The sequence below is a fragment of the Canis lupus genome, chromosome 25, assembly GCF_048164855.1.
Source record: "Canis lupus baileyi chromosome 25, mCanLup2.hap1, whole genome shotgun sequence".
Taxonomy (NCBI): domain Eukaryota; kingdom Metazoa; phylum Chordata; class Mammalia; order Carnivora; family Canidae; genus Canis; species Canis lupus.
In genome coordinates this window covers 31,210,644-31,235,437 of record NC_132862.1, presented here as the reverse complement: position 1 = coordinate 31,235,437, position 24,794 = coordinate 31,210,644, and the positions used below count along the sequence as shown (strand labels likewise).

Genomic DNA, 24,794 nt, shown 5'->3' with positions numbered 1-24,794 from the left:
ACAATGTCACAAATGTCAAGATTTCATTCTTTTTATGGCTGAATAATATTCTATTGTGAGTGTGTGTATGTGTGTGTGTGTTATACACACACACACAATACCTTTATTCATTTATCTATTGATGGACACTTAGGTTGCTTCCATATCTTGGCCACTGTAAGCAATGCTGCAATGAACATATGAGTACATATATCTTTTCAAATTCATATTTTCATTTTCTTCAAATCAATACCCAAAAGTAGAATTGCTGGATCATATGGTATTTCTATTTTTAATTATTTTAGGAAGCTCCACACTGTTTTCCTAGTTGGCTGAACCATTTTACATTCCACATTCCATCTAATAGTGCACAAGGATTCCCTTTTCTCCACATCCTCGCCAACATTTATTATTTCTTGTCATTTGGAGAATAGACATTCTGACAAGTGTGAGGGGATATCTCATTATGGGTTTGATTTGCATTTCCCTGATAATTAGTAGTGATGTACAGCATTATTTCATGTGTCTATTGGCCATCTGTATGTCTTCTTTGGAAAAATATCTGTCCATTTAATTGGATTGTTTGGGGATTTTGGTGTTGAGCTGTATTTTTTTTTTTTAAGAATTTATTTATTTACTTGTAAGGGAGATAGACTAGCTGTGGGTCTGTTCACTTACAGCCTTTATTAGGTTGGGGTATGTTCCCCCCAATAAAGTATTTATCATAAATGAATGTTAAATTCTGTCAAATGCTTTTACTACATCTACTGAGTTGATAATACAATTTTTACTCTTCATTTAGTTAATGTGGTATATCACACTGAATAATTTGCAGATATTGAAATATCTTTGCATCCCTATAATAAATCCCACTTTATCCTGGTATAGGATCCTTCCAATGTATTATTGAATTCAGTTTGCTAAGATTTTGTTGAGAATGTCTGCATTTATGTTCATCAGGGATACTGGTCTGTAATTTTCTTTTTCTTTCTTTCCTTTTTTTTTTTTTTCTTGTAGTGTCTTTATCAGGTTCTGGTATGAGACTAATGCTGAACTTAGAGAATGGATTTGGAAACACTTCTTCAACTTTTTGAAACAGCTTGAGAAGGGATAGATATTAACTCTACTTTAAATGTTTGGTAAGGGATCCCTGGGTGGCGCAGCGGTTTAGCGCCTGCCTTTGGCCCAGGGCGCGATCCTGGAGACCCGGGATCGAATCCCACGTTGGGCTCCCGGTGCATGGAGCCTGCTTCTACCTCTCCTTCTGCCTGTATCTCTGCCTGTCTCTCTCCATATCATAAATAAATTTTAAAAAAGAAAAAAAATAATAAATGTTTGGTAAAATGCAACTGTGAATTAGTCTGGTTCTGGACTTCTGTCCTTCTTTTAAATATAAACTTCTCTTCCCTCGAGTGATGTTAATTTTTTTTTCTATTTTGTCTTTCCTTTTTTTAGTTCTCCCCTCATATTAAAAGCAGTTTTTCAGTTGCAGAACTCTAACCCCAACAAGCACATAATTCATACACTTAACAAATTATTTTAGCACACTGGTAAGTATTATGTTCAGGTTCCATTCAGAAACCAATCATGGCTCTTAGAATTCTGGATTGGCTCAAACAGGACTAGATAGTGCCTTTACAGGATGTTACGTTCTAATGTTGCTATACTACTAAATATAAGCATGGTTCAAGACAGAACCTCTGATTTCACCCCAAAACACACAAGTCCTCTTTCTTAATAAAATCACTTGAGTATCATAGGACTGGAAAAAAAAAAAAACCACAAGAATTTATTCACTAGATAAAGGACTATATTTAGAAAGTCATAGGATTAGAAGAGGAGATTCATGCAATTCTTAAAACAGGTTTGGGATCTTTATCCTCTCCTACTATGATGCAATGAATACTGTATTGTATTGTTACTTAAAAAATGAAAAATAACTGGTTATTCAGTTCTAATATCCCTATAGGCTCTGTGAGAATGTGCAGAATTTCCTACTACTCCTGTCATGTCCACCCATTCTGTATGTCAAACACATTCATCTTTCTATCTGGAATGCCCTAGAGTCCCATCTCATACTCTTATTCTTGACCTCACAAATTCATCCTATAAAATTCAAATGTCATAATCTTCAATAAATATTTTTGTGATTGCTTAGCCACAGTGAGCCTCTCTATATGATAAGATATAAACATAAGTTTTTTTTTTTTCATTTAACCTACCCCCAACAACTGTGACAAATAATTTCCACTTCCTAGATAAGAAAACTAAGGCTGGTAAGGTCTTTCTGATTTCAAAGTCCATTGCTTGCTTGCTTGTCTAATTTAATATATACTCTCATTAGGGACGCCTGGCTCAGTGGTTGAGTGTCTGCCTTCAGCTCAGGGTGTGATCCCAGAGTACCGGGGTCCAGTCCCACATCAGGCTCCCTGCATGGAGCCTACTTCTCCCTCTACCTGTGTTTCTGCCTCTCTCTCTCTCTCTCTCTCATGAATAAATAAATAAAATCTTTTATATATATATTAATATGTGTGTGTGTGTATACTCTCTCATTAGTTCCATACTCTACTAAAATGGTTGTCGTCTACTAAAATGGTTGTGTTCTCTGAAGACAGAAGGCAGAGATTCTGTTTCATTCATCTTTGTATTTCCAGTGTCTGGCACAGAACAGATATTCCACAAATGCTCAATAAATGATGAATGAGCGAATAAGTAAAATGTAACAATGTTCAATTTCTTCTGGGAGGAAAATTCATCCCCTCCTAAATATTCTTTTGTAAAGAGTATGCTAGTAAGTGCTTATTTCATTCAGCAAACATTTTGTGAGTGTGTATAATATGTGATATGCTGTGCTTAAAGATAATTGAGTTTAGTTCCTTGTCCTCAAGAAACTTACAATTCAGTGGGGGAAAGGTATAAACAGTTAGCTAATTCTACTGCTACAGGTTTTATTTGTTCTAATCCCTACAAGTTCCTCTCTTTAAAGGAACCTCGGTTTTTATAACCATGTTCTCATAACTCACCCGTCCAGGAAGTAAGATACAGATCAGTCAAAAGGGGAAAAGAAAAAAAGAATCTCCACGTATCTCAAAAGTTGTATTTTTCTTATTTAGCTCAGTAGTCACTTAAATAATGTTTATTCTTATTTAGCTCAGTAGTCATTTAAATAATGTACAATTTTAAAGAAAATAATAAAATAAAGGACACCTGATACTATCCTTGCACTTTTTCTCTTATGACAGATCACATAGCCAATTGGAAAGTTTTGGAGTCAAAACGATCAAACTTCCCATCCAAACTCTGTCCGTTTCTCCCCATATGGATCATAGACAAGCCATTTTACCTTTCTGAGCATATTTCTTCCCTTTAAAATGGATATATGGAGAACTGCCCTAAAGAGCTTTTGTAAGAGTTTAAAAAGACAATGTATATAACGCCTGCCACACCATAACCGCTACTTTTCCTAAATCAGACCTCACTAGATGCTTTTTGGAAGTTTATGATTCTATATGTAGCATAACAATATAAAAATTCTGGCCCCAAGGTCGATCACACAAAGTGTTTATCAAAAGAAAGGTACTTAAAAAAACTACTTCTTTCTGGTAAGAAGAGTGGCATGGGATAAGATTCAAGACCCTAGTGTTAAGTCTCAAGTTTCTAGACATTACATACACCATCTACCTCTTCTCAGGACACACTTTACAAATCCCTTATTTCAGATCCTCTTTGTGAAAAAGAAAACTTTATTATTTCTTATGGTTAGATCTGAAAGAATTGTTAGATATTACTCTGTATTAACAATCCCATTGTCCACAGAAGTCCAGGAACTAATCTCAACATAGAGTCTATGTATTTCTACATTTTCATTTCCAAGTCATTTCTCAACTGTTTCCTTTAAGCAAATTCACATAAGGTTTTTAAAAATCAAAAACACTTTCCTTTCTATCCTAAACCCAATTTATAATCTACTTGCCTTAAAAATTTCATTTACTTGGTACTGGTACAACAGAAAATCCACGGGCAAAAAAGTGGGTCTAGACACAGACTTTACACCTTTCATAAAAATAAACTCAAAATGAATGAGAGATCTAAATGTAAAATTATAAAACTTCTAGAAAATAAAAAAGAAGTATAAAATCTAGGCGGCCTTGGGTTTAGCAAGGAGTTTTTGAAATACAACACCAAAAGTCTATCCATGAAACTGACAAGTTGGGTTTCATTACAGTTAAAAACATTTGGGGCACCTGGGTGGCTCAGTGATTGAGCATCTGCCTTTGGCTCAGGTCCTGATACCAGGGTCCTGAAATCGAGTCCTGCATCAGGCTTCCCATGGGGAGCCTGCTTCTCCCTCTGCCTATGTTTCTGCCTCTCTCTGTGTGTGTCTCATGAATAAATAAATAAAATCTTTAAAAAATAATAAATAAAAACATTTGCTCTGAAAAAACACTGTTAAGAGAATAAAAAGAAAAGCCAGACTGGAAAAAAAAAATCTGCAAAATACATAAATGATAAAGTGCCTGTATGAAAAAGATATAAGGAATTCTTAACTAAAAAACAGACAACCCTATTTAAAAATGGGCAAAAGTTCGGAACAGATATCTCCTCAAAGAAAATACACAGAAAATATTAGCATATGAAAAGATACTTAACATTAAATGTCATTAGGGAATGGCAAAATAAGCAACAATGAAATATTACTTACAATGCATAAAATTCAAAAAACTGACAATATCAAAAAATTGACAAGGATGAGAAGCAACAGGAGCTTGCATTAATTGCTGATGGGGATGCAAAATGACAGAGCCACACTAAAAAACAGTGTGGCAATACCTTACAAAGCTAACAATAATCTTATATGATCCAGCAATCGTGTTCTCAGTTATTTAGCCAAATGATGTGAAATCTCGTGTCTACACAAAACCTTGTCCACCAGTACTTATAACAGCTTTATTCATAGTTGCCAAAAACTGGAAGCAACCAAGATGTCCATCAATAAATGTATAGATACACAAACTGTGATACTCACACAATGCAATATTATTAAGTGATAAAAAGAAATGAGAAAAAAAAAGAAATAAGCTATCAAATCACAAGAAGATATAAATGAACCTTAAACACATATTCGTAAGTGACAGAAGCCAATCTGACAAGGCTATATAATTCCAATTATATGATGCCTAGAAAAGGCAAAACTATAAGGACAATAAAAAAAAGAATCAGTGGTTGTCAGGGGGTGGGGATTATAGGAGGAGTAATAAATGAAGCACATAAATGGGGTTTTTTTTACTATTTGATACTATAATAATGGATACATGAAATTATGCATTTGTCAAAACCCAGCAAACTTTACAGGACAAAGAGAGAACGTTATGCAAACTTTTAAAAAATTATTGAGAAGGTCAAAAGGATTCCAGGACAGAATGAAGATTGTGACAAAAGGATCTGACACTGTTATTAATATATACAACTACCACACTAAGTGAGATAGGAGAAAAAGGAATGAAATCCACAAAGTAAAAGCAAAAGGAACTCCAAACAAGAACTGTACTCTGGTTGATAAAGTTGTTTACCACTCTCTGTAAAGAGAATATAAGTTAACAATTTCAATAGTACTATATGTATACAATAGGATTGAACAATAAAATAAATGGATGACAGATGGTGGGAGCCAGGTTTCTTCTCATGGTTGGAATGAATTTACATATAAGCAAGAAGAGAAGGCCAAAAGATACAAGTCGTCACATAATAGGTAGAGTTGTAGACACCCATATGAATTCATATTCTGCTTAATATGGATACATATGATTACACGGAGAACTATGTATAGACAGGTGTATACACATGGGTTTGTATACATGCATATATTTCCTGCTCTCTAGATAGCTAAAGAGGCAATGACACCCCAGTAGCAAGAAGAACCCAGCACCCAAATCTTGGCCTCTAATACTATTTCCCAAGAAAATCAAACAGGTTCTTTCTCCCTGATTCTAGGACAGGAAATGGAAATATAAAAGATGAACCTGGAACATCGTTTAATGCCAGAAAGTAAGAAATGACTTTTAAAAAAAAAGACCTCTCACATTGATGGAGACATGTCAAAGGAGCACAGGAGATGACTGAAAGAGCTCCCTGTGGCCAAAGCTGAAACAATTTGAGCAAAAAAATAAAGTAGTACTGGACTATAACCCAAAGTATATAATGTATATCCATGAGTACAGACCAATATAAGCAAATCATTGAGTAAATACATAATGGGGACAAAAAAAAAATCTGCCATGCAGAAGAATTCTAAATAATTTATCTAAGATGCCCCACCCTCAGAGAGAAGTAAGATTATCCACTCCTTGAATGTGTTCTGTGCACAGTGACTTTCTTCCAAGAGTATCGCATGGAAAGAAGAGGAGGAACTTTTCAGGGCAGACACCTAACAAACACTAACTCGGCCAGGTGATGAAGATCAGTATCAATAGTGATAAGTCCTGCTGACAGCATGTACCCTTTACATAATGTAATAAAAATGGCATTTTACTTCTGTGATCCTTCTTACAAAAAACTAAAAGCCCAGTCTGATCATGAGAATGAAAGTCACACTAATTCCAATGGAAGGGTATTCTACACAATACCTGACAAATAACTCCTCACAACTGTGAAGGTCATCAAACACAAGGTCTAACAAACTGTCACGGCCAAAAGGACCATAAGGAGACCTGACAACTCAGTGGTATCTAAGATGGTAGGGCCCTGAAACAGAAAAAGGACACCAAAAAAAAACTGAGGAAAGCTAAATAAAGTATGGATTTCAGTTGGTAATACTGCTTCATTAATTAACACAATACTAATGTACGATGTAATAAGAGGAAATTGGGTAACAGTGTATATAAGAAGTACTGTACCATCTGCACACTTTTCCTGTAAACCTAAAACTCATCGAAAAAATAAAATATATTTTTTAAAATACCATCTAAGAATGTATCTAGAAAACGCTAAAGAGGCTGTCATGAAGCACTGAACACCTTCCCTGCATACATTAAGGTTTAAATGTTGACAACTATGTTGTTACAGAATTTTCCTTAAGAAAACATTTTCAATCACTAACAGCTGCAAACAATTTCATGCAGTAATTCCCAGCAGGGCTGTACTATAGCTAAAGTACTTTAACTAAAATTCCACTCTTCCCCTTACATACCATTGCAGATGTCTGAAAGTTTGTAACCTATCATTAACTTATGTTGTTTCATGATGATACGAATCTGTTTAATACAACTCACCAAAGCAACCTAAATTGTATATAAATGAAATCAGTGCTAAAACACTCACCCAACAAAACTTCAAGGATCTAAAAAAAGATCTTGAGAAAAACTATCATCTTGTACTGTGGATATTACATTCTCTTATAAAAACCATGGTTTAAGTGATCTGTTGCAGAATTAAAATAGGTAAATGAAGAAAACAGGTCAGCAGAAAAAAAAGGGGCAGTGAGCATAGCATAAGAAAAGGGTCTAGAACTTAAAAGTCTATCAAATAAAAACTCAAAGTAAAAAATAAAAAGCCTATGTTATAGCAGAGAAAAGGACTGATAACTGAAAAGTCTCAAAAAAATTGAAAATAGGAAAAATGAGAAATGAAAACAAAATGAAGTATTTTCATTCGATCAGAAACAAGCAAAGTGTTGAAAATTAGACATTGGACTACCGACAGAGAACAAACCAGAATAAACCATGCTGAAGAATCACCCTCAATACAACTTCAAGTATTCTCCCATCATTAATAAAAGACTGAAAATTATTATTTAATGACTGATATTCAATGACACTGGAAAGTGGAAAGAAAAAAGATTACAAAGAGAATGTACCGAATATTGTGAACAGTGGTTACTTCAGAATAGTGGAATTAAAAGTTTTCATCTTTTTTTTTTCCTGCTGTGTAGTGAATGACCTGTGGAATTTTAAAGTCTTAATCTATGAATTCTGCACTAACGGCTCTCTATAAAATGTCATTATATTTGTGACCCCCTTTAGTGGCAATTCTATAAAGCTCATTATTTTTCTAATCGTAAGCCAAAGCGTGAACACATGCCCCCAAATTTTTCACACTAGCACCTTAAGAACTATAACAATCTGTCCGAAAAACTCCAATTCCAAACGGAAAATCTATACTAGGTGCGAGGCGATGACATTGACTTTTAATTTCAATGACCACAGACAGGATTGACATTTCGTACCCACTTTGCAAAACCCTAGTCCCTTTAGCATGGTATCCTCTCAGGAGAAATACATTAGCAGCAACACACAACACGGCTACTTTGTTGTTACCTGTGTATATCCATACAGGTGTGTGTATATGGATACATATAGATATATGTACATATACATACGTGTATGTAACTACATGAATATAGTTATATGAATATATATATTCACTTCATATATAGTTTCATATGTATATATATGAAGTCTTCCGGGAATCCTAATTCTCCTATCTCCCAAAAGAATAACAAAACCAAAAGTAAGCTGTTCATATGCATCTTAAACAAAGTTTTATCCCAACTCTTAAGATATCACCTACTCCTTTTATTATGAGACAAAAACTGAAACCTTCCAAAGAAAAGCATTAATACATCCCACTGAAATAGATTTTGTAGGAGAGAATTCCAGTTCTTAAAAGCTCTACCGCCCTAGACGTCTGTGGAGTCCAAATCCTAATTCCACAGACGTCCTCCCCCAAAGAAATTCCGGCAGTTCGATGGGCACTTAGGAGGGGGGGAAGGAGGATTTGAGAAACAGCGCAGAGGAGGAGAACAATCCGTGCAGTGATTTTTGCACACAGATCGTCCTGGAAAGGAAAGTAGGCAGTGGCCGTAGGGGAGCGAGCCTGGTCTTCACGCGTGGGGGGACCTCCTCCGAAGGCATGAATCCGCAGAGAACACCGGAAAGGCCACCTTCCGAAAGTAAAAACGGTGAGTCAAGTGGAAGTACGGACGGAGAAGTCGACGAGGGGATCGGGAGTGACAACTCTTCCCGGGCAAGGCGCTGTCCTACCTGGACGGCAGCTGCGGTGGTGGGACCTTAGGGGTGCGGGGAGACACGGTCCCCGGGAGCGCGGGGAGGGTCGCTCCGACAGACCCCAGCCTAGGGGGCCGTGACAAGACCTGCCCTGCAGTCGCCCCACGGGCCAGACAGGCGCAGGTGTCTGTGCGGAAGCTCGGGTTACCTGCAAATATGGCAAAGGCCCCGGGACGCGCGGGTGCCCACGGCTCCCGGGCCCCGCGTGGGCGTGCGGGCGGGCGGGCGGGCGTGCGGCGCGGCGGCCGGGGGTCTGCACCCGCCCGCTCCCGGCTCCCGGCTCCCCGGCTCCCGGCTCCCCGACGCGCTCCGCCCGCAGCGCCCCGCGCACCTGGCTCCCGACACCAGTTGAAAGCAGTCAAAGTGAATGAGAGCGGACGCGGCGCCTGGCCCCGCTCCATCCAGGCACACAAAGGCGGATTTTTAAGATCGAGGCTGAGTTCAAGCAGCTGGACCCCGGCCGGCGCCGTCCGCCCGCGCGGCTCTTACCTCGGATCCGCCCTCGGGGGCCGTGGCTTTCCACCCCCCGGAGGCGCCGCGAGCCGGGACCCGGCGGGACGCGGCGGGAGAAAGCCCCCGACCCGGCCCGGGCCACGCCCTTCCACTCCTCCCCGAGCCGCAGGGCCGCCGAGCGCGCCGGGCTGCCGAGCCGCGGTCTCCGGGCGAGCTCAGCGCGGACCCCGCGCCGGGCAGGACCGCCGCGCCCGCCGCCGCCTGCGAAGTGTGCAGCCGCCCGCCCGCTCGCCCGCTCGCCGCCAAAGCCAGCCGCGCGCCGCGCATGCCCACTACCCCGGCGAGGCGCGAGCCAGAGCGCGCGCGCGTGTGCGCGCCTGGCGCGGCCGGAGCGGGCTCCGCTCTCCGGGTCTTGCGGGCGGCCGAGCCGCGGAGTAGCTGGTCGACCCCAGAGCTGCGGGCGCGCTGGGCTGCGGGGCCCCGGGCGGGCGGGCGGGCGAGGGGCGGGAGGGAAGAGGGCAGGCGCCGCGCTAAGTTATCGACGCCATCGAAGTCGGCCCAAGGTTCCTAGCGGCGGACAGGTCTGCAGAAGTGCCCCAGCGGGACCGACGAGCGCCCGGGGGACGCGGGGGACGCGGGAGGGCGAGCGGCGCGCGTGGAGGGGGCGCCCCCGGGGCGGTGCGAGCGCCCCGAGACCGCACCCCGCGTGGGCCGACGGCTCGACCCGCCACACTTCGTCTTCCTTCGCGCCGCCCTGCCACCTGGTTTCCCCCCTTTGGTCACTCTCTTCTTTTTTTTTTGTTTCAGTTCATGCCATCACCGGGTGACAACCAAGGGCCTCCATCCGGTCCTTAGCTGCAGCCGAGCAAGCCCAGACCCGCTGGGCCAGCCGCCGTGGATGCCGCGGATGCCGCGGATGCCGTGGATGCGGTGCTCACGGAGTTCTTGCCCGGAGCCTGATGTGCTTTGAAGTGGTAGAGACTTCTTTCACTTAATCCCTCTCGTAACCTAACCAAGCCTCGTCGTCGGGGAGGTGACTGACTCCTCCACCAGTAGCTCCCTGGGCCACTCCATGGGAAGCCCTGCAGTCTCCCGCGTGGTATTTTCTTGCTCTTAAAGCCCTCCTTTGTCCTAGCTACGCCCCCTTCCTGTTCTAACTTCTTTAAAGCCAGTGGACTCTCAGAAATCAACCAAGATCATCTTGGTTAAAACCCAGTGGACCTGCTTGCTTTGTGAAACAAGGAGAAAGGAAGGCTTCACACCAAGGTGAACGTTAAAACCATTAGGCTGAAAGTTCACATAGATCTTTTTTAAATTTTTATTTATTTATGATAGTCACACAGAGAGAGAGAGAGAGAGAGAGAGGCAGAGACACAGGCAGAGGGAGAAGCAGGCTCCATGCACCGGGAGCCCGACGTGGGATTCGATCCCGGGTCTCCAGGATCGCGCCCTGGGCCAAAGGCAGGCGCCAAACCGCTGCGCCACCCAGGGATCCCAAGTTCACGTAGATCTTAAGTCCAGTCCCCCATCTTAAGTAGAAATCTCCTCTTCAGTATTTCCATCGTACCTTCGTCCACTTAAACTTTTACAATGTTGGAAATCTCTATCCTTATTAGTATTATGTATAATCATGGTCATTTATTCAATTTTTACCTGTACCAGGAACTAAGCAATTTTTAAATATTACTTCTAATCCTTAACATGAGATACGCCTTATTATACCTATTCGATAGGGAAATAAAGCTCAGAAGTATCATCCTTTTTTACCACAACCAGCGCTGGTACCAGGATTTAAATTCCGTTCTGCTTAGAAGATCTATAATCATTTGATTTGTGAACATCAACTCACTTTCCCTTAACTTACACCATTGGTGCTGAATATGACCCCTAGGAATTAATTAATCTCATTTTTTATAAACATAGCAAGCCTTAAAATATTTGAAGCAAGTACTAAGTAGCTATCAGAATATCTAATATTTTTCTATTTTTCAAAAATTTTGGATCCTTTCATTATTTGTCAAAAAGAATGGTGAGCCCTCATAACCATATATATATATATATATATATATATATATATATATATATATCCTGCTTTGAATGTCCTTTGACTTTTCCTTTTCCTTCTTAGATTGTGCACTCAAAAGAAAACAGAACATTCAAATATGGTGGACCAAGAACTTTGTTAGAAAAGTGATCAGTAAAAAAAAAAAAAAAAAGAAAAGTGATCAGTAGCCCCTTTGATCCAAGCATACCCTGTCAATAAGGCATCCCAAACTTGTGTTAGGCTTTACTTTTAGCAAAGGTATTACCTACAATTGAATAAAACATCCAAGTCTATTTTACATGAACTGCAATTAAACCATAGCTTCCACCTTATATAGTCTGTTTCTTTAATTCTATGTTTAAACCCAATTTTTGCCTTTAATCCATATTAAATTTCATTTTGTGTGTTTTAAGACATAATTTCAGGTTTTGAAATCTTATTAGTGGGATGTCTGGGTGGCTTAGTGGTTGAGCATCTGCCTTTGGCTCAAGGCGTGATTCCGAGGTCCTGGAATCCAGTACCCCACATCAGGCTCCCTGCAGGGAGCCTGCTTCTCCCTCTTCTTGTGTCTCCGCCTCTCTCTGTCTCTCATGAATAAATAAATAAAATCTTTAAAGAAAAAAAAAACTTATTAGTGATTACTTTTAACTTATGGTATCTGTGAAGTTAATGAACATGCTTCTTTGTTTCCACTTAAGTCGAATAAAGTTAATAAAACAGGCTTAGAAAAGAGCCTTGTAGCCCACCACCAAAAATAATCTCCAAGATAATAATTTATGAACCAACACTTTTCGAGTTTATGCAATCATACTATAACCAACAAGGATTTCATGAATGGGTTTCTTTTTTTTTTTTTTTTTTTTTTAATTTTTATTTATTTATGATAGTTACAGAGAGAAAGAGAGGCAGAGACACAGGCAGAGGGAGAAGCAGGCTCCATGCACCGGGAGCCTGATGTGGGATTCGATCCTGGGTCTCCAGGATCGCGCCCTGGGCCAAAGGCAGGCGCCAAACCGCTGCGCCACTCAGGGATCCCATGAATGGGTTTCTAAATGTGTTACTGAAATGAAAATTCACTGCCTCTAGCATCCCTAAATACACCAGTCCAAGTATCTATTAAAGAAAGGAGAAAGAAAGAAAGAAAAAAGAAGCTAGTTAAACAAGATCCATTTTCAAATTAACCCATCTGGTATCAATGATCCCCATTACCTTCTCAAAGTGCTTAGAACCAATGTTAATAGTCTCTTTTATACTTTTGCTGAGAATTAGTCCAACTTGCCTGTTTATAGTGCCACCATATTAAAGTTTCCTCTTTTTAAAAATCTATTTGTTAATGTTGGTATGGGGATGAAAATAATGTAGGACAGAATGAAGATATATGGAGTGAATAGGGTCTTTCAGGTGTGGAGCGAAGTTGCAAAATTTGGGGAACAGATTAAATCTACTCTGGGTGTAAAAGTTAGATACAGAAAATGTGAAAAATTATAGTGGTGGAATATATGTAATCTGAAAACTAGGAGCTTTATCTAAACTACTGAGGAGTTAAATATACTCTTCAAATACCCCTCCCCATTCCAATCCTGCCAAACTAATGCTTGAATATCATTTAGGGACTGCTGTATATAGCTTTATAGGCAGTCTTAAGAGCAAATAATGCAAAACATATCTGTAGATAAATTAGAAAAGGTATACAGGCATTACTTGTTTTATTGCACCTCACTTTATTTGCCCTTCAAAGAGACTCGGTAGGTTTTTTTTTTTTTTTTTTTTTTTACAAATTGAGGGTTTGTTGCAACCTTGCATCCACCAAGTCTAACAGCACCCTTTTTCCAACAGCATTTGATTACTTCATGTCTCTGTGTGTCATTTTGGTAATTCTTGCAAGATGTAAAACTTTTTATAAGACTTATATTTGGCATGAGAATCTGTAATAAGTGATCTTTGATGTTACTATTGTTATTGTTTTGAGGCTGCACAAACTAAAAACATATGATATATCAAGTATAAAACAATGAGAAGACTGAGGTAGCTATATTAAAATCATACACAGTAGACTTAAGATAAAAAAATATTATGAGAGATGGACAGGGTTACTACTTAATGATAAATCTGTAAGGAGAAATTTATAAATCCACCATTATGGGGGAATATTTCAACACCCTCTCACCTATTGATAAATTTTTCACAATTCCATGTACATAGATAGATATATATAGATGTAGAATTATAGATATACAACATTTAGAGAATGTGCATTCTTATCAAACCCATAAAAAATATTTTTATAAATTGGAGCACCTGGGTGGTTCAGTCGGTTAAGCTTCTGACACTTGGTTTCTGCAGGGGTAGTCTCAGGGTCATGATATGGAACCCCCTCTTGGGCTCTGCTCAGCAGGGAGTCCACTTGGGATTCTCTTTTTCTCCTTCTCCTTCTGCCCCTCCCCCACTTACCCACATGCAGATGCACACTCTCAAATAAAAAAACCTTAAAAAAAAAAAAGAAACATTTACATAAACTGACCAGCATACTCAATACATTTCAAAGAACGTTTATTATCTAGACCAGGTGTTGAAAATCTTTTCCTGTGAAGGGCCAGATAGTAAGTACATTTGCTTTGCAGGTTTCTTGCAACTACTCAACTCTCCTATTGCAGCACGAAAGCTACCATACATAGAAAATATGCTTATGCAGTTCAACTATCTTTTCCTGCAGGAGCAAGGTCAGTAATTAAGTTAATGCCCATGACTGTTTTCCAGTAAAACTTTATTTAGGCACATTGAATTTGAGTTTTTTTAAGATTTTTATTTATTTGAGAGAAAGAGAGCACATGTGCGAGCTGGGTTGGGGGAGCAAAGGGGGATCAGACTGAGCTGAGCACAGAGCCAGAATAGGGGCTCAGTCCCATGACAGGGAGATCATCCTGAGCCAAAATCAAGTCGGCAGCTTAACCAACTGAGCCACCCGAGTGCCCTGAATTTCAATTTTATATCATTTTCACATGTCTCAAAGTATTATCCTTTTGTGTTTTTCAACCTATTAAAATGTGCCAACCATTCTTGGTTCACTAGTATAGAGTATAGAAAAACAGGTGGCAGGCTGGGTTTGTTGATTGCTGATTTAGACCTGGTAATCTCTACTAAAATCTCCTGATAGATTTAGAAATTAATAGACTAATTTTTTAAAGATTTAAATTTAATTTAAAATTTAAATAACAGTACATTTTAATTTCTAAAGATTAACTTAAATTAATGGGATTTTAAAATAGACTTCCAAATAACTCATGGGTCAAAGAGGAAATGATGAATGAAAATTTAAAAGTACTTAAAATTGAATTAAAGAGAAATAAATTTTGATATATCCAGATCATGAAATATTCTATAGTGAGGAACATGAGGAAATTACAGGTATGTTCAGCAGCCTAGATAACTCTTAAAAACATAATACTGAGGGAAGTTCACAGATTATGTACAAGTTGCCCTTTTACAAAACTTGGACACACGCAAAACTAAGTGGTATGTTATTATCTAGGAACACATATACCTTTGTTTAAAACGTGTGTAAACAAAAGAATGTGAATCATGAAATTCAGTACAGTGATTACGTCTGAGGGACAAGAAGGGAAACAGAACAGCAAGGCTAACATAGATAAATTGTAATAGTGAGTCATAGGTGTTCAGCTTACGTACTGTTCTCACTCCTGCAGGAGGAAACGATTGTTGAATTGCATACAGCAAGGAGAACATTAATGCAGGAAGATAGCTCTAGCTACAGAGAGTCTGAAAGAGAGGAGGCAAAATGACAGAAGGAGGACAAGGCAATTGTTGATTTGTGATGCAAGTGATCCAGTTACTATTCTTTTATTTACCTGGACACAAGTCATAAGAATCCCTCATTGTTTATTATCCCTGATCTTTCAATGACTGATGAGCTCTGTAGATAAAAACACTACTTTCTGAGCGGGACCACAGATATTCTGTTCCTAATTTTAAATGTGAAAGTTTATTTTTACAGCACAATTTATTTCCCTCAGAAATTCCACTGCTTCTACAATTGAGGGAAATTTAATTTTGAATCTGGAGGGATATTGATTGATCCATTTACTAGTAACATCTGAATATTTTTTATTTTTATTTATTTTTATTTTTTTCTGAATATTATATAAATGCAAAACAGACATCATTTGTTTTATCTTTTTGAGAACATTGTACTGCTTATTCCACAGAACTGGAAATTTGCCATTCAAAAATTGCACTTGTTTCAGTATTTGCAACTTTTTTTTTTTTGGCAAAACTAAGCTTTTTATTTTTCTGTGTGTCTAAGCAGAAGAGATTGAAAAGAGAAAAATAAAATAACCCTGAGAAAAAGTAAATAATCACCAATTTTAAATTACAGTTTAGGCATTAAATGGAATCCTATCTTACTATTGAAAAGAAAGAAGTGGTAATTAACTACTAACTTGAATGTACATCAACATATATAGTTGTTGGGGTGCCTCAGTGGTTCAGTCTATTGAGCATCCATCTCTTGGTTTTGGCTCAGGTCATGATCCCAGAGTCCTGGGATCAACCCCCACCTCTGGCTCCGCACTCAACGTGGAATAAGCTCAAGATTCTCTCTCCCTCTCCTTCTGCCCCTCCCCCTGCTTGGGCTCTCTCTCTCTCTTTCTCTCAAATAAATAAATATTTTTTAAAAGATATATATATTTATTAAGGGGGGGAGGAAGGTTATAATGCACTATACAGTATGAATTAATACATATAAAAAAGACTAAGAAAAATACAAGCCAACATTTTAACAGCATTTTTATGGGGAGACAGATGACAGTAGAGTTAGGAGTTACTTACATTCTTTCGGTTAATATATTTCTATAATATTTGAATTTCTAACCGTGGACCTATATTATTAGGGGGCAGAGAAAATAACATAGTAATACTTTATTGTGAATTTGGGATGTTTCTAAATTCTTTACTCCTTCTACAACTCAGCTAGATTTTTTAAATTTTCAGCCCTAATGTCTGAAATTACATTTTTATGTCTTTAAGTTACTGAGCTATGATAACCCTCAAGCTATTTAACAATTCCCTTTGGGTACACTCATTGGCATTGCAAACACAGACTCGGTTTCCTTAAGTTGGCACCCAAAATTTGTTCTTCATTGGCAGCAGAATCCGGGGGGGTGGTGAGGGAGGGGATAAAACAAAATAAAAGAAAACTCCTATTACAAATTTGAAAGCAAATTCATTCAGATATCCCTGTGCTCAAGAAAACTCCAACTACCTTAGAGATAATTTTTCTGATATCAATGTATAAATCCAAGTTTTAGCAGGACAAGAGCAAACATATCCCCCAGATTCCATGTCTAATTCCATCTTAAAGGACTTGGAAACACACACACACAAAGGAAAACCTCTAAAGTGTACGATAAAGGCTTATTGACTTTCCAAATACACTGCAACTTTCCTTTCCTCTAATGAACGCTTGCAAATACAAAGCTTTCAAAGCATTTCCCACACATTTTTACCATATTCAGCAGAGCATTTCTGATCTTATTAACCATAGGTAGCATTGTGTGCATTCATGACTTTACTACACAGAGGCATAACCGCCCTTACGCAAAGCTCTTGCAACTAAGACATTTAAGTCTTGTGAAGGTACTCTAAAGATACAAGTAAGCTTTACAGGACCTTGCGTGGTGCTCATGCCATCCATATATTCATAAACTTTGTAAGTAACCTTATGCCAGTTTAGACCAGATTTGCTGCCAAACAAATGCAAGTCAAGTAAGGCTTTGTCAGCGCATGAAATCTGAAAGACAAATAAATAATTATTTTTAAAATTCGAGTCTTTCAACTCCACATTGCAAAATAAGTCCTAATGTACCTGAATGGTGGTGCCACAAAGAGTAACTGCATTGTTATTCATTGTTATTACTTTGAGTACTTGAAGTTTGCTTCTTTAAGTCTTTCTGTCCTTTCTATGCAGTTGGGCATCCCTCATCCACTTTGTTGCTATGACTTTCTCTACCATCTTCCTCCCTGATGATTTATTACTTTTAATCTGCTTTGGCTTCAAACATAGGCAACCAAATTATTATAGTCGTGTATGAAATTAAAGAGTAAGTAGGTTTGACATTGGGAACTCACAAGTTACTTCATGATAAGAGGAACAAATTTTGCTCACATTCTTGACAACCCTTATTTCAAGATTTAGAGGCTTTTTTTTTTTTTGCTAATGATTATTGTATTCACAATCTTTTAGATTGTTATCCTTTAAAAATTGACTCCAACTTCTTGCTCTAAAAAAAGTTTCATTTTATAGATGTCACCTATTTACAGGAACTGATATCTTGTGAAGCCATGTTATTCTAATATATGCAAACATGTCTGTTTGGTCATATCAAAGTAAGGTAAGGTCGAGTGCTTATTCATTCTTGCACCAAAAAAAATGGGTTATGGCAATCAACATCGAAGTATTCATAAAACCTTAAAGTAAAATTGCAAGATGACATTTCTAAATAATCATAGTCAGTTGCCTGTCTTTGCTTAACTTACAAATTCCTTCATTTTCTGACCCCACCCTACCCATTTATCCTCATTTATTAGTGCCCTGGTGAGCCTTCCCACAGCTCCAATCATCAGAGCCCTTTAACCACACAGGCCCCATTGATCACTGCAATACATTGGAAACCTGGTGAAGAGTAGAGGGTCATGACTGGAAATCAATACAGCAATGTCCATGACGCAAGGTGCCAGGACAGAAGTAGCCAAAGCTGGCAGAAGATTAATACCAGATGCTAAGAGAATGAGGTGATGAAAAGAAGAGTGTTGAAAACAGTGGGAACCAGAAACCCAGGCAAGTGACTCAAACATGAGAAAGCATCTTAGGGGCCTCTGATTCATCTTTTCAGCAAAGGTTCAAACACCTAGATACGCCCTGGGGATACAGCAAGGAGTACAAAATTGTCTCCACCCTTGAGGGCTTGCAGTGTTAGCAATTAAACAACTAGAAACAAATAGTGACAACCATATGCCATGTTATGACAGCACAATGTGATACCAAGCATTGTGTGAACACAGAGAAATGGATTCTGCTCTGCAAAAGTCAGGCTAGCATCATAGAGATTTGCTCTAAGGCATTTCACTGACCACCTTCCAACTTCCTTGTTCGAGCACTCTGGCACATTTCCATCACAGCATCTTAGTGCTTGCTATTCCCATGCCCTGGAATGCTCTCCTTCCAGATATCTACATGGCTCACTCTTTCACCTCATTCAGGGCTCTCAGCTCAAATGTTACCTCACCAAAAAAGATTTCTCTGACCAATTACCCTATTCAAGACCTCCTAACTTGTCTCCACTTCCTATCTTCTATTCCACCAATCAATGCTCACATATTCTCTAAGATGAAAGCCTGTCCTTAATTCAATCATGCATTCACTCACTCACTTAGTCTTACTCAATAACATGTAATGAAAACATACTGTGTGCCAAGTACGGATTATTTTATTTTCCCTCTAAATAAAATAAATTTTATTTTATTTTCCTCAAAATGCCTTGACTCCTTGCTATTATCCTTGTGCCCATGTACATTCTGTGTCCAAACCCCGAGTCCCCCACTCCAAGTCTTTTTGACAAACTGCTGCATGTTCTTCATAACTCTGCTCAATTCTTTCTCATTAATTCATTCAGTTCTGCTCAGGCACTGGGGATGCAGTAATAAATACAACTTACATCCCTTCTTTTACGGAATTTACATAAGGGAAATAGACAATAAAGATTTGAACTAGATTATTTCAGACTGTGTTAAATGCTATGAATAAAAGGCTGTGTGAGGCTATTGTAAGGGAGATTAAGAGAGAAACAGTGTGCGTGTGTGTCTGCATTTACATACACTGACGCATGTGTTGTGGGGTACAATGATCTGGACTTGGCACACAGTAGATTTTCATTACATGTTATTAAGTAAATAAGTAAGTGAGTAAATGAGTGAGCGAGTAACTACATGATTGAATTAATGATCGGGTTTTTATCTTGGAAAATATATGAGCATTTGTTGGTGGAATAGAAGGTAGGAAGTAGAGACGAGTTAGAAGGCTGAGCTTCTGAAGAGAGAAAAATAATGAAGGCCTAAACTAAAAAGTGGGAATAGAGGAGAGAGACTGCACTTGAGACACGAGTAGAATTGTCATATGATCGAATATAGAAGAGGCCAATGAAGGAAGAAGATGCTGATGTGGGTGTCCAGATGGGTGGTGGTACCATTGACTACAAGGTAAAACCAGTTTGGGTGAAAGGAGACTGCACTAGGGAGATAGTCCATTCTGCATTAGACATCTTGGGATTGAAGTATCTTGGTAATAAGTGGAGACAGCTAATCTGCAGTTGCAAGTATAGAGCTATGAGTGAAGGCAAAGCAGAAGACAGGTTTGGAATAGCATGGATGCCTTCATCTTCAGGAAGATGTATAGAGTAAGAAGACAAATTTTAAGAACAATTTAAGAGGTCAAGAGGCAGAGAAAGGCAAAGGAGTCTCTGCTGAAAACAGAGAAACAAGGTAACAGGGTGGAAGAGGACAGTTAGGGGATGAGCGCACGGCAAGTTAGGAAAGAGGGAGGGGTGGCAGGAAGCTTGGAAAGAGAGACTTGGTTAGCAGTAAGACTCCAAAAGGTTCAAGAAAGATAATGATTCATTTTATTAAGGGATTAAAACATGCCAGGGACCATTTTTAGCAGCTGGCACGGCTTGATGCATTCCATTCTCACAACACCCTTGTGAAGTAGAGATTATTATTATTATTCCTACTTTATAGATGAGAAAATTAAGCAGAGAGAGGTGAACTTGCTGCCCAGGGTTACACAGGAAAACAAGCAACAGAAGCAAGATTTAAAGTTCAGCCATCCTGCTCCAAAGCCCACGTTTGCACAGATGGAGGAGGAGGGCACTTTATGGCTAGCTCCATGAGGCCAGTTTCGATACAGTGGCAGCTTTGTGGCCTGGGGAGGTGAAAGGAAGGTGAGACAGTGGAGAGTGCAAATGTAGACAGACTGCTGTTTGCAAGCCGCTTAGCTAGGAAGAGGGTTGGAGTAATAGCTGGAAGGGAGCACAAGAGTGGCAGAAGCTGTTCCGTGCTTAATGAGCAAGTCTGGAGCATGTGGACTTGATAGATTCTGTTTACATCACACTCTAGAATTGCTAGAAGAAAAATGAGGGGGTTGGATGAAAAGACGTGCAGGTTACTTCCAGCTCTGATTCTACGATTCCACAACTTTGAAATTCTCCCTCAGTGCAGCCAGATGGAAGATTTCACTCAATAAAATTAGTTGGAAAAATAATTTCATACACTTCTAAAGAGGGATCTAAATAGAAACCCAAGTGTCTATTTATTCTTGTTTCCTTATACGTCATGAGCTTTTAATATTTTTCCTCATCCTGGTCTGTGTGACACTTCTTGTCCTCACAAGAGAGCCCTGAAGTTTTTGCTGTCTTTGGATTTGGCCTGTTGATATATTTTTTGCTTTCTTTTCAAAGCTTAGGAAAAAAGGAGTCAAGGTCATCTGGATTCATATTCTTTTCCTCCATTGCCTTTCATTTTTGTGATGTGCCCTTCCTTCCACAGGAAAAAATTAAAGTCCAGGAAGTTATAAGAAAGCCATATTGTTTCTTTTACAGTATGTCCTCGTGTAATCATTAGTGTGATTTCCTGCCATTCTCTCTCCACTAAATCCCCTGAAACACCTTAGCTCTTCTCCCAACCTCCTATCTTTCTCTTATGCTAAACTTCTCTCCTTCTCGTCCTGTCAGTGACAGCAGTAGACACATGCCAATTCCAGAAATTATACTAGCACTTCATTTTGTCTCTACCCTCATTTGCACAAAGCCCTTTCCTGGCCCACATCCTTCAGTTACACATATTCCTGTCCTCTTCATACCTGTGCACAACCTTTCTAGCTCCAACCTTTCCAGCTTTCCTATCCACACAAAGTCAGTTTTTCAATTATATTCCATTAGAGCTGTAAGATGGGGGAGAGATTGGCTGTAAAAAATAGAGAGCTCATTTCTTTTCTGGCTCTCTGATGTGTTTTCACACTTACCAAAATTGGTATATACCCACTTTTGGAAAAATCACAACACTTCAAACAAAGTAAAGCTATCCTTGGAAGACATGTCTCGAAAGAAATTAGAAAGCTGTCCACTTAGCAAATCTTTGCTCCTTCCTCATTTCTGTTCTGGGCACCCCTCCATACAATGGATGAATAGCATTTTCTCCCAGACAAATGCAAATAATCTTCATAGAGCGATCTTCATTTTCCTCCCTTAAACATGGTATCTTTCTAGCTCACAATTCCCCGGAGCAAAGTGATAATTAAAGTGTTTCAGGTTCAAAGGCATTCTCTGTAAAATTCCTGACGAGCTAGCTTCACACAGGACCGAGGGTAAACAGAAACAGCAATGATATCATAAATGAATCAGGTTATAATGTTAATAAGAAGTTGAAAATAAGAAAGTGTCTGTCTAGTATCAGTGATTGACTCTATTCACATTTTCCCTGACACTTGTGAATCCAAATCCCATCATTCATAATAGTAGTTATTTTGGCAGGCTTATGCACCTAGCAAAGATGAACGGAGTGCAGATAAAGAATCTCTGTCAGAACTGTAGCCTGTCCCATGATAGCACCTCATTATAAAGAGACTTAAAGCATTCTGTGACAGTAGGCAATACTTTCCTAGATATAGCAGAAATCTTCGTAGCTCTGAATCCAAATAATGATTTGCACTCTTTATCTTTACAGGCTGTGCTTTTGTAACTATAAAAGATTTTCAAATAGTCAGCAATGATCTGGAGCAACCCAAGTATTTTTTAAACAATAAGCAACATTATCAAATATTAACAATTCTGATGATTCTAAACCAATTTAATCGGCTTAATAGGGCAAGTGTTCTTTCATTTTTCTCCTGGTAAAATTTATTTTCACATTATTTGAAACAATAAAAAATAATGCTTTCATTCTATTTTTCCTTATTTCTAATTTTTCTTGATTAAAAAAAAAAAAAAAAAAGCCGCGCAGCCCCGGTGGCTCAGTGGTTTAGCGCCACCCTCAGCCCAGGGCGTGATCCTGGAGACCCAGGATCGAGTCCCATGTCGGGCTTCCTGCGTGGAGCCTGCTTCTCCCTCTGCCTGTGTCTCTGCCTCTCTCTGTGTGTGTGTCTCATGAATAAATGAATAAAATCTTTAAAAAAATAAAAATAATAAAAAATAATTTTAGAAAGCCAAAGATGGATTGTTAAACCAGGAAAATGTTACATTGGCTAGGAATATGGAACTTCTTAGGTTAAAACAATTAAGTGGCAAATAACCCATGCAGATGCTTTCTGTCTATTAAAATGTTATGTTTATATTTAAAAAGCTAAAAAAAATCCCCTGTAATATGTGCTTTATGCCCTCTAATACTGAGAATTCAACTGTATGTGAGATTCATCTGTGAAAGGAACAATTTCCCCCATATGAGTTTCTGTGTGGATCCATTTCCTCTATTCCTGGGACACAACAGTTTCTGACTTTTTGACAAGACCCATGTTCTAGAGCTTCTGATATTCTGTCCTAATGGTCAGTGGGAAGAAGCTTCTCTTCGCTTTCTCTAGGAGAAAAGGCCAACACAATTCCCCTCTGCTCTTCTCTAGGGACCTACTGTCCTTCCCGGCTCTTAGCTCCCAGGGGTTCTGCCAATTGTTTGTAATCCAGTTCCAACTTTTTAACTGCAGGCTTGGAAAGGCAACTTCAATTTTTATAACTTGTTTCTCTTATTTTATAAAACATGAGATTAAAAGATTATCATAAAATAGTGACTTTCAAACAACAAAATGGCCTTGGCCATGCTTTTATTGGCAGAGTCTAGGAGAGTACTATGGTACCAAGACTCTCTAAGAGATAGAATCTTATTTTTGAAATGGATTTGGACCATATGCAATACGTATAAGAAAGTTGTGTTTTCCCGCCACAGTGGAAAACATCTGTTTTGCTCATGGATTTGACTCTGCTTGCCAGAATAACTTTCCAGATGTTTTAAAAGCTCTAAACAACTGCAGACTTTTTGATCTGCTCTGGTCCAAAAATTGATTTACTAGGAAAATGTGTGGGTCTGTGACATAAAGGAAAACAAAAATATTTCTCCTAACCACTCCATAAAACCCAAATATTTTAGATATGGGCTTAGATTAATGGCATTCTGTAGATTTTTTTTCCCTAAGACATATATACAGGCATTTATACACATAACCTTTTGGAAGGGATTATGGTGTATGTAGAAAATTCTTCCCATTTTTTTCAATGCAACTAGTTGTTACGGATAGACTATGCTTCTTTGTCATTTCCCCAACTTTTTTGTTGACTTTGAGTAAAGGATGTCCTGGTAAGATATGAGTATGCCCAGCACATATTTGATGTGCCTTTCTTTAAGGTCTCCTAAAATGTGTGAAAAGTATTTTATATTATATACTATTCAGTCTACTTCAGCTTCCACAGTGGCCATTTCTTTCTAGTTAGTTAGCTTCCAACAATGTTTTGTTAGTGTTATTTGTTTGTTTAATATTTGCATAATTTAAATAGACTATTTTTATCGTATTCTTCTATGATCATCTGTCAAACAATACTTCTTTTTTCTGCCTTATTATACCTATTGACTTCACTCTGTGCTATTTTCCTAGCCTTATTTGAATCCAAATCCTCTATGTTTCAGTTTCATTTCTGTGTTCTACTCCACTTGCCCCCTTCCTTCTTTACAAAGTCCTCCAGGAGATAACACCCTCATGTTTATTACAGTCCTGAACTGCAAAGATTTTAAAAGGAAATTCTAAATAAAACAGTACAAACTATTGTGTATTAAAATTCAATATGCATTTTCCTTTATAAATATTTGTCAACCTTTTATGTGTTTATTTCATGTTATGCATAAGTTTCCAAACATCAAGAATCTGCTTTGGGTATCTTTCAATCACTAAACATAATCAGTCATTTCTATTTAACAGTTTTAAAATTCATCCCCTAGATGTAGGCTTCATCTTGTTCACCTTTGTATGACCAGCGCCTAAAGCAGAACAGCTGGTAGGCACGGAAATTACCATCAGCTAAATAAGTCCAACATTTCTGGAGGGAATTTGGGGCAGGTATTATGTCTAAGGCACTATGCTAAGTAATTTTAAATATATACATAAAAATACACACCCCATATGTATTTCATGTAATTTTCTCAAAACACTG

At 38.7% G+C, this 24,794-nt stretch overlaps 1 protein-coding gene and 1 long non-coding RNA gene across 7 annotated transcripts in view; one reads left to right on the top strand and one right to left on the bottom strand.

Moving 5' to 3' along the window:
- Window positions 1-9,698, bottom strand: part of EPS8 (EGFR pathway substrate 8, signaling adaptor) — a 176,069-nt gene extending 166,371 nt beyond the window's left edge. For 3 of the 6 annotated variants that reach the window (XM_072798858.1, XM_072798862.1, XM_072798863.1), the window contains exon 1: window positions 9,531-9,670. The gene's annotated coding sequence lies outside the window, so the exon portion shown is untranslated. Of the gene's footprint in view, window positions 1-9,372 lie in introns of all 6 variants that reach the window. The other 3 variants (XM_072798866.1, XM_072798867.1, XM_072798859.1) reach the window with 3 other exon arrangements.
- Window positions 8,662-11,870, top strand: LOC140617434 (uncharacterized). Its single transcript, XR_012017660.1, has 2 exons — window positions 8,662-8,935; window positions 10,302-11,870. It is a non-coding gene; the product is annotated as an uncharacterized lncRNA (long non-coding RNA).
- The last annotated feature ends 12,924 nt before the right edge of the window (window positions 11,871-24,794 follow it).